The sequence below is a fragment of the Manis pentadactyla genome, chromosome 10 (assembly GCF_030020395.1).
Source record: "Manis pentadactyla isolate mManPen7 chromosome 10, mManPen7.hap1, whole genome shotgun sequence".
Taxonomy (NCBI): domain Eukaryota; kingdom Metazoa; phylum Chordata; class Mammalia; order Pholidota; family Manidae; genus Manis; species Manis pentadactyla.
In genome coordinates, this window is record NC_080028.1 from 107,663,224 (window position 1) to 107,679,282 (window position 16,059).

General features: G+C 38.4%; 1 long non-coding RNA gene across 1 annotated transcript; it reads left to right on the forward strand.

Annotated features, from left to right (window-relative positions):
- The first annotated feature begins 304 nt into the window (after positions 1–304).
- LOC118908114 (uncharacterized) lies at positions 305–7,528 on the forward strand. Its single transcript, XR_005023067.2, has 3 exons — positions 305–1,863; positions 3,831–4,090; positions 6,056–7,528. It is a non-coding gene; the product is annotated as an uncharacterized LOC118908114 (long non-coding RNA).
- The last annotated feature ends 8,531 nt before the right edge of the window (positions 7,529–16,059 follow it).

Sequence of the window (16,059 nt, forward strand, 5' to 3'; positions counted from 1 at the left end):
TGTTTGGCTCTCTTTTACCTTTGCCCTGTAGAAGCTGCAATTTGCCATTTCTTGCTGCTACTCACATTTCCTTCCCTGCTGATACTTTGAATTAAGGCCGCTATTAAGTTACCATTCTATTTCTCTGCGACCACCCTGTCTCCAAACGCTGTAGGGAGAGCCTTTCTGGCAACCTGCTGTTCACAAATCAGGAACTACAGCCAAAGCCAAACAATTCCTTTGTTGTAAGCATTCAGACATACTGAGCGCTGCCCATGTACTGAGAATACATAACAGAAGGTTCCTACCCTCCACAAGCTTACAATATTGAAGATGTGTAAGCTCTTAGGGAAAATAGAGTAGTTAAAATTAGTGAACAGAGTGATATTAACAGTCTCTAAAAGAGAGTCCAAAAATGCCCAACCAAGAGCATCATCTGAAAAATTAAATCTTCAGCTTTAAAGCCATGACCTTAATCTTCCAGTTGCTCTCTGGAAACACTCTACAACTGCTGGAAGTTCTTTATAGAGTTCACAGAGAGAGCCTGATAATTTGTCATTCAGCTATATTTCTCTTGGCCTTTGGCAAGACTGGATCTGGTGTGCCACAGCTCTCCGGCGAGGGTGCTGCACCTCTGAGCTCGGAAGAGGGGTCCTGCAGGGCTGGGAGCCAGACTTCTGATGCCAGTCTATGGTGCCGACATCAGTGTGGCTGGCGCAGTGAGTGCTGGCGGAACCAAAAGTGGGGTTCACTTGCTGCTATGGGAAGGAACTGCCTCTGCAGGGGGAGGATGTGTTGCTGAGCTGATGTTCCCAGGATACTAAGGCAGGAAAGAATCCCAGGGGAAGCATACAGGGAACACACGGAAAGGAGAATGTCTCCTTTTCTGTCTCCACTTCCCAGTCTTCCTCTGCCACCCTGTGGGGAGGGATTGCCACTCCAGCGTGAAGCCTTGCTGACGCGATGCCCACAGGAACCATAGCAGTTGGAAGCCCAACAGCAACCAGCAGAGAACAGGAAAGAGCAAGCCTCTTCCTCCTCCTCCAACTTAGCAGGCTCCTCTGGCTCCCCTCGTTGTCAAAGCTTGACGGGCAACCGTTTGTATACAACAAAAGTGGTTTGCAGAGCCCTATTGCAAAGAGGAGGAGAAAGTAGGTTTGGAGCTGAGAGACAGTAACTTAACAAATAGTGTAATTATTTTCCCCACAAGGCTCTGTTCTGCTTTCCCTGACTGTATTGAAATGATGATGGGTATTGAGAAGTGCACAGGCTTTCTCAACTGTGCTTGGACCATTAGACTATCCAGGAATGAAGAAGAGAAAGGGAAAGGAAAAGAAAGGTTTTGAGGACAGCGCTGTAGATAATGCGCTAGGCATGACTTCACTTTCAACTTGAGACACTGTCATTGGTTGGTAAACATGTTCTCAGTATGTGGGAATGGGAGACAATGAAAAAAAAGTGAGTAGAAAAAGGGGCAATCATTTCACAGTGAGGCTGTCCCCACCTCCCACACATCATACAGTTGCTCTATACTGTTTATCCTGTTCCTCACATCCTCTGTAGTGCCCTGAGTAGAGCATGATATATAAAATGTGTAGAATAAACTGGGCACTTTCAAATAAAAGCAACGGCGAGCCTATGCTTACAATTCTCCATGCATGGAAGCCTCAGTGTGGTTTCTGTTTGCTTTACTGGCTGCATGCTAGGCAGTTGGCTGGCATCTGGCACGTCCGTTGGTGAAGCACACAAGCGGCTCTACTTCCTTATTTCCCACAGGCAGTATTTATAATGGCAAGACTGTGTGTCCAGAATTCAAGCTAAGAAAATAGGGGGTAAAAATCATGAGCTGAGTGCTTCAGCCTTAGACTTTATTGAGAACCGAAGGTAATGATTGCACAGGCAAGCATTTTTTCCTACAGGTAATAACAAAGAGTGTTTGTGTGCTGTCTGAGGGGTGAACATGGAGAAGGTGTAACCAACCCAATGGAACAGACTTATTTTTAAACTCTGTGAAATACATCATCTCAATCATTTAAAGGAAAATAATGGACTTTAGAAAAATAGAAGGAATAAATAACCAAGTTACAGTTATAGAACACCAGATCTGTTTATCAGCATTGAGGAATGGGTTGTTTTAATTATGTTTAATTAAACTCCTTTAATTATGATTTCCAGAAAAAATAATTGCATATTTTTTTACAGCATTATATGCTTTGAAATATGGATGGTAAAAACTGATTCCTAAATATACTTTTGTTAAAAATTTTCCCTTTTATTTCAACCAGCAGTTTGTTCAGATTGTTTTATTTTTCACATCCTTGCAATGAAATTGGCCATATTATATATCTTTAAGAACTTCAAAGAACTTCAAGAAAGATACAGCTAAGTGTGAATCTTCCTCTGGCACTTATGAGTGAGGTATTTTGGATAAAACATATAAATAGACCCAAAGTTTAGTTTCTTTTCTAAATGGGGAATTAAAATTAGCTTAGGGTGATTAACTACTTCAACACTCTGACTTGCCCCTATGAACCACCAAAATATTAGCTATTGTTACTACTAGCAGCATTACTACAAAATTATGTTTATCATTATTAGTATTACAATTAGCCATATAAGCATTGTCATAGTTATTTTGCTAACTACATACATTGTTTTTCTAGCCTAATTTACACTTGCAGACTCCAAAGCATCACTTGGTTTCCTTGCCCATGTGTCTTGCCTGCAGGAGCAGCAAGCTGGAGAAAATAAAACTCCATGAAGGGGAGTGAGCACAAGGCTGTTCCACAGCTGTTCCAAAAGACACCGGCACGTCAGTGGGCAACATTCTGCATCCAGTTTGGACTTACCCACTGGGGTGGTGGCTCACTATGGGCAAACTGAGTTTGCATGTCTGATGTGACATCTTGGTGATCAGGAAGGCATTTCAGATCCACCTGGCATCACCTAGCAGCACCAATACCAATGAAACAACCACTTGCCTTCCTATATACCATCAATTACATGGGGAATCAGTTAAAAATAATACTTGATCTGTAAGCCTACTGAGGAACGCTTTGTAATCTGTCATTAGATCAATACTCAAGAATGTGAACGTTCAGCACTGCAGTTAAGTGAAAGATTCCTAGTTTAGTCCTATTAGCTGCCCAGGATACTGCTAGAGCTTATGGGATTTCTGCAAATGATTTGAACAGGCTTTTGCTCTCTCTGAATAATAACACACTCGGGACATATATAGGACAAGTAGAATTTGGAGACACATATGGCAATGCTACAAGGTGGAAGTAATTTAGAAAAATTTCCTTAGGTTTTGGCTAAATTACTTAAACTAATTCGTAATCTCTTTCCTGAAATGTCAAATAGCTGTGACATGTTGAAATGAAATGCTTGGTTTTAGCCACTTGGAAGTGAAGTTCCATGACTCCAGCATCTGCTCCTGTGCCAAGACTGTGACTGATGCCTGCTGTTAGTGTTTCTGGGAAAGGGTGGCACTCTTGGGGCATCTTTTCTTAGTAATTAAAGAATGTCTTTAAAGTCACTGTCCATGGAGGGGAATATTCCTTCCAAGTCTTCTTCTCTACTCAGAGCAAACATCTAGTTTATAATCATTACACAGCATAGACGACAATTATTCTATAGTCCCAGCACTTGCACCTAATACAGAAAATAATCACTCAAGAAGCAAAGGGTCAGATGCTTTTGTTTTTATGTTTAAGAAATATTCTGCAGGTTCATGAACTGCTCAATTGTAATGGTAACTGATGTAAAAATGTAAGCTCACTCAAGACGCTCTGACAACAGCTTGAACTTACACATTTCTTTTCATCCTTAATGACCTTTTTTAAATTCAGGTACGACGCACAGACCTTAGGATGCCTCTATCAGCCCAGCCATGTTGAGCAACGTCACATGGCAAGGACTGCCGGTAACTTTCAGAAGTTGAGGGTTAGCATCTGACCGAGCGTCAGCAAACACCGACGCTCTTAGTTCAACCATAAGGAACGGAAGGCCGCCCCTTCCATAGTCTCCACGTGGGAACACAGCCCTGGCTGATACTTGGCAGTCATAGAAACCGTAAGGCAGGGAAGCCACGTTCAATCCACAGAAACAGGTATGTGTTGTTTTAAGCCACTAAGTCTGTGATAATATTACATAACAAAAAAAATTAATACAAGGTGACGATAATCAAAGCCTGATTTACTTCTCCAGTTTCTTAATTAACCTCTTTGACTATAAAGTTGGTCTTACTGGAATTCATTCGCTACTCTGAAGTCACTTTCTAAAATACAAACCTAATTATGCTTTGCTTGAATCTCTCCAGTGTCTCTCTGCATTTTCTGAAGACCCTTCATCATCTGTTTTCTATGTCACTCTCCCGCCTTGTTCTGCCTGCTTTGCCACCACCTCACATAAGGCTTTACTCCATGGAAGACTTCTGTCTTTGCATATCCTGCACATATCCCTCCTTTGCCTTTCAATTCTCAATTTAGGCATGGCTTCCTAAAATTAGGTCATAAGCTTCTATGTGCTACTGTAAAATTATAAAAAAAACTACGTAACTCTGATATTGAATTTATCAAAGTGTATTAAAATTGCCTATTGACTTATGTATCTCTCCTGTTGACTAAACACTTCTGGGGAGAAAAATCACAATATGTTTATCACAAATCACCACTTACATACAGCACTAATGGCTAGCATATAGTTTGTAGTCAGTAGGTATCTCATGAATGAAGGTTGTACATGTTTCCAACCTAAAAAGAATGTTGTTCAAATCTCCACTGAACTGATTTGTATTGCATCCCCCGTTTTATAGTCATAACTATTGTCTCTCTCTTTTTTTTATTTGATTAATCTAAAATCAGTAATTTTGAAATTTGCCAGATTTGAAGACCCATCATGGATATTTCTTTAAAATGCAAATGTTTCTTCCTCTTTGATACCCATTGTGTGACACTGTATAGGGGAAGAACTACAAATCTATTATTTTAGCCAATACTCTTTGCAACTGTTTTGATTTAACAAGTTTAGAACACAGGTTTTAAATGATTACATAGTATTGACTATTGCACACCTGAGTCCTACCTGTGGGTTTTAGTTTGCATGTAAAGCCAATTAAATCAAGCCACATGAATTGCCTACCGTAACTAGAATTGTCCAGAACTGAGCCCCAGTGACGTGTCTCTGGCTCACCAGTTGCTTTTCTGTTTTCCCACTGCTCAGTTCCCAGAACCCTTTTGTATACTCACCATGTTGACTCCCTCTAGGACCCACCACATCACCATTTTTGAGGTGGCCATTGCTTGATATTGACACATTTTTTTCTCCCCTCTTATTTGCTACTAAATTACCCCAAAATTAAACCTTAACCCAATGAAGCTCCTTACTTCCTAGAATGCAGTTTTCTAATTTACTTCATACTCAGGTGTTCCTCGGTCACAAAACAGCAATTCCTGAAAGAATGTTGATATTGTAACTGTGTAAAAACACTTATCACATTTTAAGCAAATGCAAGATTTTTTCTTTTTTACTTTCAATTATCATTTTTTCTCATGGGGCTTACATGCATAAGTAAAATCAAGACACAGCTAAATAGTCACCATGGTTTTATAGAACCTAGCAGTAAGATTTTGGGGAGATAGAAAATGGGTGGGCGGCAGGGAGCTACACACCCAGTATGGATCTCCAGTCTTCAGGCAGTTCCAGATCCCAGTTCCATTCACTACTGACTGGACCACTGTGGGCAAGTGACTTAACTGCTCTGCACTTTGATTCCCTCATCTGTAGAAATGGGGACAATAATAGGGTTTTGTGAAGAATGTAGGTTTCAATATAAATAAATTGCTTAGGGAAGTATCTGGCACACAGTAGTGTTAATATTTAATTTAAAATATAGGTGGAATGATGTTAAATCAACTTTGTGAACAATTTTAAATCAGCTCACAATGGCTTAAAAATACAGAATAACAATTGAGAACATATCATTAACTTGTAACTGGGAATGCAAAGGTGGAGTTGGGTCAGCATCAGTCAGTTGTTGAGAAATCACCTTCCTTCTTTTCCTCTTTTCTCTTAGATTTATCTCTTTTGTTATAAGGATGGCTCCAACCACAACTGAAAGATGGCTATCAGCAAAAAAAGGGGACTTTTCTTCATACTCACTTAAGTGGAGGACAAAGAATGGTATCCTATCTCTCTTATTTAAGGAAAAAAATAGAATTTTCTCAGAAAAGTTTGGCATTCCAGCCCTGCAGAAGCCCATTCCAGGAGAATCACTGATAGGAGGGATGGTGTTTTCTTTAAACAATCCAATTCTGCCCTTGATTTGAAGTCAATTATAAAAACTAATTAGGGGAGAGGTAAGTCAACTACAGTGTTCACTACACTTCATTTTTCAATTTTAAATGAAGAAGATGGATTAAATGATTGGTAAAATCCTATCTATGTCCACTATTCTATCAGATCAGACATTCTTAACCATTTACGACACCTCAGAATAATTAAGAAAAAGGCTACATGTAATTAGTAAGACACCAAAGAGTTGTGTATAGTTGTACATGTGTAACATATATTTGTGCTTTTGGTAGCACATTATGTAACAGTAACTACTGAAAACTTTGAAGTAGTGGTAAGAGTAAACAATAGTTTAAGATCTCTATTGTGATCTCAGACATTGCTAATTTTTGCCTACATTAATAATTGCAGAAAATTACAAATTTCAGTTAGCATTTAGTGGAAATAAAGACTAACAACCTCCTACTATCCATGGACCTCTTGGTACTTCATGGACCCCAAAGTGAGAACCCCTGTCATAGAGCATTCTTTTAGGCTATCAAGAAAAAGTCCTATCATGGAGGGTCAGTTGTAAATCTCTTAACAGCATTTACCACAATTTTCCCATGATGTAATGATAGCAGTATGTGGTACAGTTTCATAACTAGAGTGTGAGCCCCTTAAAAGAGAGAGCCATATCATCTACATTTTTTACTTATTTACAGCATTATTCTTAAAACTGCTTCTGTAGTAAAATCACTTCGGGAGATTTAAAAAATTCAGATGTTCCTCACCTACCTCTGAATCAGAATATCTGCAAAGGGACCTAGGAATCTGTGTTTATGAAAGCTTCCAGGATTATTCTGATGCACTTAGCTTTCACCAAGTTAATGATTCACATTAGGGAAGCAGCATCATTTAACACCTGGCATAATGCTTTGCACAAATTACATCTTCAGTAAATGGGTTAGGGATTTGAATGAGGGAAACTAGGCCATATAAAAGGAATTCACATTTAGAAACACTACTAAAAAACCCTCTCATTCAAATGTGATATCCACATATAAATCAAGTATAAAAATCAAATGAGTATTCATATTTGAACTGACTGTTTATAGTTCATAATGCATGAGCAAAACCAAAGGTTTCTGTGATGGCTGCCCTTGTACTGTTCACCATGTAAGAACTTATTCACTATGTAAGAATTTGTTCTCCATGTAAGAACTTGTTTGTTATGCCTCAGAAGATTGGAGACTGACGAAAATTAGACGGGGCAGATTAAAGATTGTGCATTGAGCATTGACTCCCCTATACAGAATTTTATTGTTGTTAACAACCATGTGATCAATAAATATGAGAGATGCCCTCACAAACAAACAAACAAAAAAAAAAAAAAAAAGTACACACTTCCAATGGTAAAATAATAAGTTACCGGGATGTAATGAATATAGTCAAGATATTGTAACAGCTTGGTATGGTGATAGCTGGTACCTAGAATTGTCATGTATATAAATGTTGAATCACTATGTTGTACACCTGAAACTAATGTAATGTAATACTGTGTGTCAACTACCCTTCAATAAAAAATAATTATATACAAAAAAAAAAACCCTCTCATTTAAATATGACATAAAAATGTCCTCAATAAACAGTTTCATTTCTAAGTTATTTTTAATAACAAAATTATATTTGAAGGCACAGTCCGTGGCTCTTATATAAGAATTTTGGATGGGATTCTCAAGATGGTGGCATGAATAGGGTGGTGGAAATCTCCTCCCAAAATCATATACATTTTGAAAATACAGCAAATACAACTATTCCTAAAAGAGAGACCAGAAAATATAATACAACATCCAGGTTACATCTATATCTGCAAGAACTCAGCATCTCACGAAAAGGGTAAGATACAAAGCCGTGACCCGGTGGGACCCGAGCACTCCCCCCACCCCAGCTCACCGGTGGAAGGAAAAGAATCAGAGTGGGGAGGGAGTGGAAGCACAGGACTGCTAAATAACCAGCCCTAGTAATCTGCACTGGGATCACAGAAGACACATTGCATGGTGTACTGGATATTAGAGAGACAGAAAAGCAAAATCCAAGACTGAGACTATGAGTGGGTACCCACAGCCGGCTCCCCTGGGACAAAATAAAAGCGGGCACTTTAAAGGTCTTAAAGGGCCAAGGGCTTAACAGGTGGACAAAATTGTCCTGGAACACTGAGCCCAGCAGACTGGGAATTTTAAGAAACTTCAGGTGCCCTAACTCCCGGGTGGCAATGCAGGTCCAAAGCCCCTCACAGTGATAAGCAGCCTGCTGTTCATTACCGTCTGCCAACACTGCAAGCAAACCAGCTGATCTGTCATTGCTGCGGACCAGCTGGGGAGCAGCCCTGCCCACAGCAACCACAAAGATTCGTCTCCCAGTGTGCAGCTAACTGGGCCAGACCCAGAGACTGCCTCCTAAGTGCAGGTGCCCAGTACAGTCAGAGGAAGCTGGCGCAAAGTCTGGAAGGCATGAAGGGGCGCCATTCTCACAGGAGAACACACGCCTCTTGTCTGTGACCCCTGCCAGTGCCCTAGGCTATCCCGAGGGCCTCCCTGCCCATGGCAGATCAAGGGATTAATGCAGGGACTTCTCTCTGTATGCAGTTAACCAGCACAGATAGCGGAGAAGGGCAAGGCAACCAGCAAGCAGGAAGGGACTGTGTTCTCCCAGCTGACATACCCGCCACTCACCAGCGATCACTTCTATCACCATGAAAAGGCAGAATAACCTGGTCCAGTCCAACACCACTCAAATGCCAGAGAGAGGGCCTGCTTAGACAGATTTAACCAATCTTGCTGAAAAAGAATTCAAAATAGAAGTCATAACCAAACTGATGGAGCTGCAGAGAAATATGGAAGAGCTACAGGATGAAGTCTGGAGGGAAATAAAAGAAATGAAACAAGCAATGGAAGGAGTTAAGAGCAGACTGGATGAGGTGCAAGGGACTGTTAATGGATAGAAATCAGAGAACAAGAATAAGGAGAAGCTGAGGCAGAGAGACAAAAGGATATCTAGGGATGAAAGAATATTAAGAGAACTGTGTGACCAATCCAAATGGAACAATATTCACAAAATAAGGGTACCAGAAGAAGAAAAAGAGAGAAAATGGTATAGAAAGTGGTTTTGAAGAAATAATTACTGAAAAATTCCCTAAGCTGGGGAAGGAAATACTCTCTCAGACAATGGAAGCCCACAGATCTCCCAACACAAGGGACCCAAGGAGGACAACACCAACACCAAGACATATAATAATTAAAATGGCAAAGATCAAAGAAAAGGACAGAGTATTAAAGGCAGCCAGAGAGAGAAAAAGACCACCTACAAAGGAAAACCCATCAGGCCATCAGACTTCTCAAGAGAAACCTTACAGGCCAGAAAGGCATGGCATGATATATTTAATGTAATGAAACAGAAGGACCTTCAACCAAGAATACTGTATCTAGCAAGATTATCATTTAAATTTGAACATTATTTCCAGATAAGCAAAAGCTGAGGGAATTTACCTCTGATAAACCACCTCTACAGGGTATTTTAAAGGGACTGCTCTAGATGGACATACTCCTAAGGAGAAATAGATGTTACCAGAGAAAATAAAATCACAGCAAAGAAAGCAGACCAACCAAATACTAAAAGCAAAAAATAAAATCAGCTATCCACAAAAGCAGTCAAGGGAAACACAAAAGAGTATGGAATAAAACACCTAACATATAAAGAGTGGAGGAGGAAGAATAAGAAGGGAGAGAAATAAATAATCATCAGACTGTGTTTATAATAGCATAATAAGTGAGTTAAAATTAGACAGATAGTAAAGAAGATACCCTTGAAACTTTGGTAACCATGAATCCAAAACCTGCAGTGGCAATAAGTACATATTTATCAATAATCACCATAAATGTAAATTGTCTGAATGCACAAATCAAAATGCACAGAATAAGAGAATGGATGAAAAGGCAAGATCCATCTATACGCTGCTTACAAGAGACTCATCTCAAACCCAAAGACATACATAGACAAAGTGAAGGGATGGAAAAAGATATTTCATGCAAACAATAGGGAGAAAAAAGCAGGTGTTGCAGTACTTGTATCAGACAAAATAGACTTTAAAACACAGAAAGTAACAAGAGACAAAGAAGGACATAATGATAAAGGGGGCAGTCCAACAAGATGATACAACCATTATAAATATATATGCACCCAGCACAGGAGCACCTACATATTTGAAACAAATACTAACAGAATAAAAGGAGGAAATAGAATGCAATACATTCATTTGAGGAGATTTCAATACATCATTCACTCCAAAGGACAGATCCACCAGACAGAAAATAAGTAAGGACACAGAGGCACTGAACAACACACTAAAACAGAAGGACCTAATAGACATCTACAGGACTCTACATGCAAAAGCAGCAGGATACACATTCTTCTCAACTGCACAAGGAACATTTTCCAGAATAGACCACATACTATGCCACAAAAAGAGCCTCAGTAAATTTAAAAAGATTGGAATTGTACCAAACAACTTCTCTGATCACAAAAGTATAAAACTAGAAACAGATTGTACAACGAAAAAAAAAGGCTCATAAACACATGGAGGCTTAACAACATGCTCCTAAATAATCAATGGATCAATGACCAAATTAAAACAGAGATCAAGCAATATATGGAGACAAATGAAAATAACAGCCCAATGCCCCCACATCTGTGGGATGCAGTGAAGTGAAGGCTCTTCTACAAGGGAAGTACATAGCAATCCAGACCTATTTAAAAAAAGAAGAACAATCTGAAATGAATAGTCTAAAGTCACAATTACTGAAACTGGAAGAAGAACAAATGAGGCCCAAAGTCAGCAGAAGGAGGGACATAATAAAGATGAGGGAAGAAATTAATAGAATTGAAAAGAATAAAACAATAGAAAAAAATCAATGAAATCAAGAGCTGGTTCTTTGAGAAAATAAATAAAATAGATAAATGTCTAGCCAGACTTATTAAGAGAAAAAGAGAATCTACACACATGAACAGAATCAGAAATGAGAAAAGGAAAAATCACGAGGGACACCATAGAAATACAAAGAATTATAAGAGAATACTATGAAAATCTATATGCTAACAAACTGGATAACCTAGAAGAAATGGATTACTTTCTAGAAAAATAAAACCTTCCAAGACAGACCAAGGAAGAAACAGAAAATCTAAACAGACCAATTACCAGCAAAGAAATTTAATTGGTAATCAAAAAATTACCCAAGAACAAAATTCCCGGCCCAGATGGATTCACCACTGAATTTTATCAGACATTTAGAGAAGACATACTACCCATTCTCCTTAAAGTAGAAGAGGAGTGAATACTTTCAAACTCATTCTATGAAGCCTGCATCACTCTAATATGAAAACTGGGCAAAGATCCACAAAAAAAGAAAATTACAGACCAATATAACTGATGAACATAGATGCAAAAATACTCAACAAAATATTAGCAAACCAAATTCAAAAATACATCAAGAGGATCATACCCCATGATCAAGTGGGATTAATCTGAGGGATGCAATGAAAGAACAACATTTGAAAATCCATCAATGACATGTACCACATCAACAAACAGGACAAAAACCACATGATCATCTCCATAGATGCTGAAAAAGCATTTGACAAAAGTCAACATCCATTCATGATAAAAAGTCTCAACAAAATGGCTATAGAGGGCAAGTACCTCAACATAATAAGGACATATATGACAAACACACAGCCAGTATCACACTTAACAGCAAGAAACTGAAAGCTTTTTATCTAAGATGGGGAACAAGGCAGGAGTGCCCACTCTCCCCACTTTTATTCAACTAGTACTGGAGGTCCTAGTCATGGCAATCAGACAAAACAAAGAAATAAAAGGCACCCAGATTGGTAAGGAAGAAGTCGAACTGTCAGTATTTGCATATGACATGATATTGTACATAAAAATCCGTAAAGAATCCACTCCAAAACTACTAGATCTAATATCTGAATTCAGCAAAGTTGCAGGATACAAAATTAATCCGCAAAAATCTGTTGCATTTCTATACACTAATGATGAACTAGCAGAAAAACAATTCCATTCACACTTGCATAAAAAAGAATAAAATACCTAGGAATAAACCTAACCAAGGAAGTGAAAGACCTATACCCTGAAAACTACAAGAAACTCTTAAGAGAAATTAATGAGGACACTAACAAAGGGAAATTCATCCCATGCTCTTGGCTACGAAGAATTAATATTGTCAAAATGGCCATCCTGCCTAAAGCAATCTACAGATTCAGTGCAATCCCTATCAAAATACCAACACCACTCTTCAATGAACTGGAACAAATGGTTCTAAAATTCATATGGAACCACAAAAGATCCTGAATATCCAAAGTAATCCTGAGAAGGAGGAATAAAACAGGGGGTATCTCGCTTCCCAACTTCAAGCTCTACCACAAAACCATAGTAATCAAGACAATTTGGTACTGGCACAAGAACAGACCCACAGACCAGTGGAACAAAACAGAGAGTCCAGATATTAACCAAAACATATATGGTCAATTAATATATGATAAAGGAGCTATGGATATACAATGGGGAAATGACAGCCTCTTTTTTTCTTCTAAACTGTTTTTAATAGTTTTATTTTATTTTTATATATTTTTATTTTGATATCATTAATGTACAATTACTTGAACATTGTTACTAGACTCCCCCTATTATCAAGTCCCCCCCACATACCCCATTACAGTCACTGTCCATCCACATAGTAAGATACTATAGAATCATTACTTGTCTTCTCTGTATATACTGCCTTCCCCATGTCCCCACCCCCCTACATTATGTGTGCTAATTGTATTTCCCCATTTTCCCCCTTATCCCTCCCTTCTCACCCATCCTCTCCAATTCCTTTCTTGGGTTCTGTGAATCTGCTGCTGTTTTGTTTCTTCATTTTTTTCTTTGTTCTTATACTCCACAGATGAGTGAAATCATTTTGTACTTGTCTTCCTCTGCCTGGCTTATTTCACTGAGCATAATACCCCCTAGCTCCATCCATGTTGTTGCAAATGGTAGGATTTGTTTTCTTATGGCTGAATAATATTCCATTGTGTATATGTACCACATCTTTATCCATTCATCTACTGATGGACACTAGGTTGCTTACAATTCTTGGCTATTGTAAATAGTGCTGCGATAAACATAGGAGTGCAACTGTCTTTTTCAAACTGGGCTGCTGCATTCATAGGGTAAATTCCTAAGAGTGGAATTCCTGGGTCAAATGGTATTTCTACTTTGAGTTTTTTGAGGAAGTTCCATACTGCTTTCTGCAGTGGTTGAACTAGTTTACATTCCCACCAGCAGTGTAGGAGGGTTCCCCTTTCTCCGTATCCTCTCCAACATTTGTTGTTGCTTGTCTTTTGGATGTTGGCCATTCTAACTGATGTGAGGTGATATCTCACTGCGGCTTTAATTTGCATTTCCCTGATGATTAGTGATGTGGAGCATCTTTTCATGTGTCTGTTGGCCATCTGAATTTCTTCTTTGGAGAAGTGTCTGTTCAGATACTGTGCCCATTTTTTTAATTGGATTATTTGCTTTTTGTTTGTTGAGGTGTGTAAACTCTTTATATACTTTGGATGTCAACCCTTTATCAGATCTGTCATTTATTAACATATTCTCCCATACTGTGGGATGTCTTTTGTTCTACCGATGGTATCCTTTGCTGTACAGAAGCTTTTTAGTTTGATATAGTCCCACTTGTTCATTTTTGCTTGTATTTCCCTTGCCCAGGGAGATATGTTCATGAAGAAGTTGCTCATGTTTATGTCCAAGAGATTTTTGCCTATATTTTTTTCTAAGAGTTCTATGGTTTCCTGACTTACATTCAGGTGTTTGATCCATTTTGAGTTTACTTTTGTCTAGGGGGTGAGACAATAATCCAGTTTCATTCTCTTACATGTAGCTGTCCAGTTTTGCTGACACCAGCTGTTGAAGAGGCTGTCATTTCCCCACTGTATATCCATGGCTCCTTTATCATATATTAATTGACCATATATGCTTCAGTTTATATCTGGACTCTCTATTCTGTTCCACTGGTCAATGGGTCTGTTCTTGTGCTAGTACCAAATTGTCTTGATTACTTTGGCTTTGTGGTAGAGCTTGAAGTTGGGAAGCGAGATATCCCCTGCTTTATTCTTCCTTCTCAGGATTGCTTTGGCTATTCAAGGTCTTTGGTGGTTTCATATGAATTTTAGAAGTATTTGCTCTAGTTCATTGAAGAATGCTGTAGGTATTTCGATAAGGATTGCATTGAATTTATAGATTGTGTTAGGCAGGATGGCCATTTTGACAATATTAAATCTTCATAGCCAAGAGCATGGGATGAATTTCCATTTATTAGTGTCCTCTTTAATTTTTTTAAGAGTGTCCCATAGTTTTCAAGGTATAGGTCTTTCACTCCCTTGGTTAGGTTTATTCCTCGGTATTTTATTTTTTTTGATGCAACTGTGAGTGGAATTGTTTTCCTGATTTCACTTTCTGCTAGTTTATTATTAGTGTGTATAGGAATGCAACAGATTTCTGTGTATTAATTTTGTATACTGCAACTTTGCTGAATTCAGATATTAGATCTAGTAGTTTTGGAGTGGATTCTTTATGGTTTTTTATGTACAATATCATGTCATCTGCAAGCAGGGAGAGTTTGACTTCTTCCTTGCCAATCTGGATGCCTTTTATTTCTTGGTGTTGTCTGATTGCCACGGCTAGGACCTCCAGTACTTTGTTGAATAAAAGTGGGGAGAGTGGGCATCCTTGTCTTTTTCCCGATCTTTAAAGGAAAAGCTGTCAGCTTCTAGCTGTTAAGTATAATGTTGCCTGTGGTTTTGTCATATATGGCCTTTATTATGTTGAGCTACTTGCCCTGTATATTCATTTTGTTGAGAGTTTTTTATCATGAATGGATGTTGAATTTTGTCGAATGCTTCTTCAGCATCTATGGAGACGGTCGTGTTTTTGTCCTTCTTTTTGTTGATATAGTGGATGATGTTGATAGATTTTCGAGTGTTGTACCATCCTTGCATCCCTGGGATGAATCCCACTGGATCATGATGGATGATCTTTTTGAAGTATTTTTGAATTCGGTTTACTAATATTTTCTTGAGTATTTTTGCATCTATGTTCATCAGGGATATTGGACTGTAATTTTCTTTTTTTGTGGTGTCTTTGCCTTGTTTTGGTATTAGAGTGATGTTGGCCTTGTAGAATGAGTTTGGGAGTATTCCCTCCTCTTCTACTTTTTGGAAAACTTTAAGGAGGATGGGTATTATGTCTTCAGTAAATGTTTGATAAAATTTAGCAGTGAAGCCATCGGGCCCTGGAGTTTTGTTCTTGGGTAGTTTTTTGATTACTACTTCAATTTCTTTGCTGGTATTTGGTCTATTCGGATTTTCTGTTTTTTCCTGGGTCAGCTTTGAAAGGTTGTATTTTTCTAGAAAGTTGTCCATTTCTTCTATGTTATCCAGTTTTTTACCATATAATTGTTCATAGTATTCTCCAATAATTCCTTGTATTTCTGTGGTGTCCTTGGTGACTTTTCCTTTCTCATTTCTGATTCTGTTTATGTGTGCAGACTTTTGTTTTCTTAATTAGTCTGGCTTGGAGTTTATCTATTTTGTTTATTTTCTCAAAGAACCAGCTCCTGCTTTCATTGATTCTATTGTTTTATTCCTCTGAATTTTATTTATTTCTGCTTTAATCTTTATGTC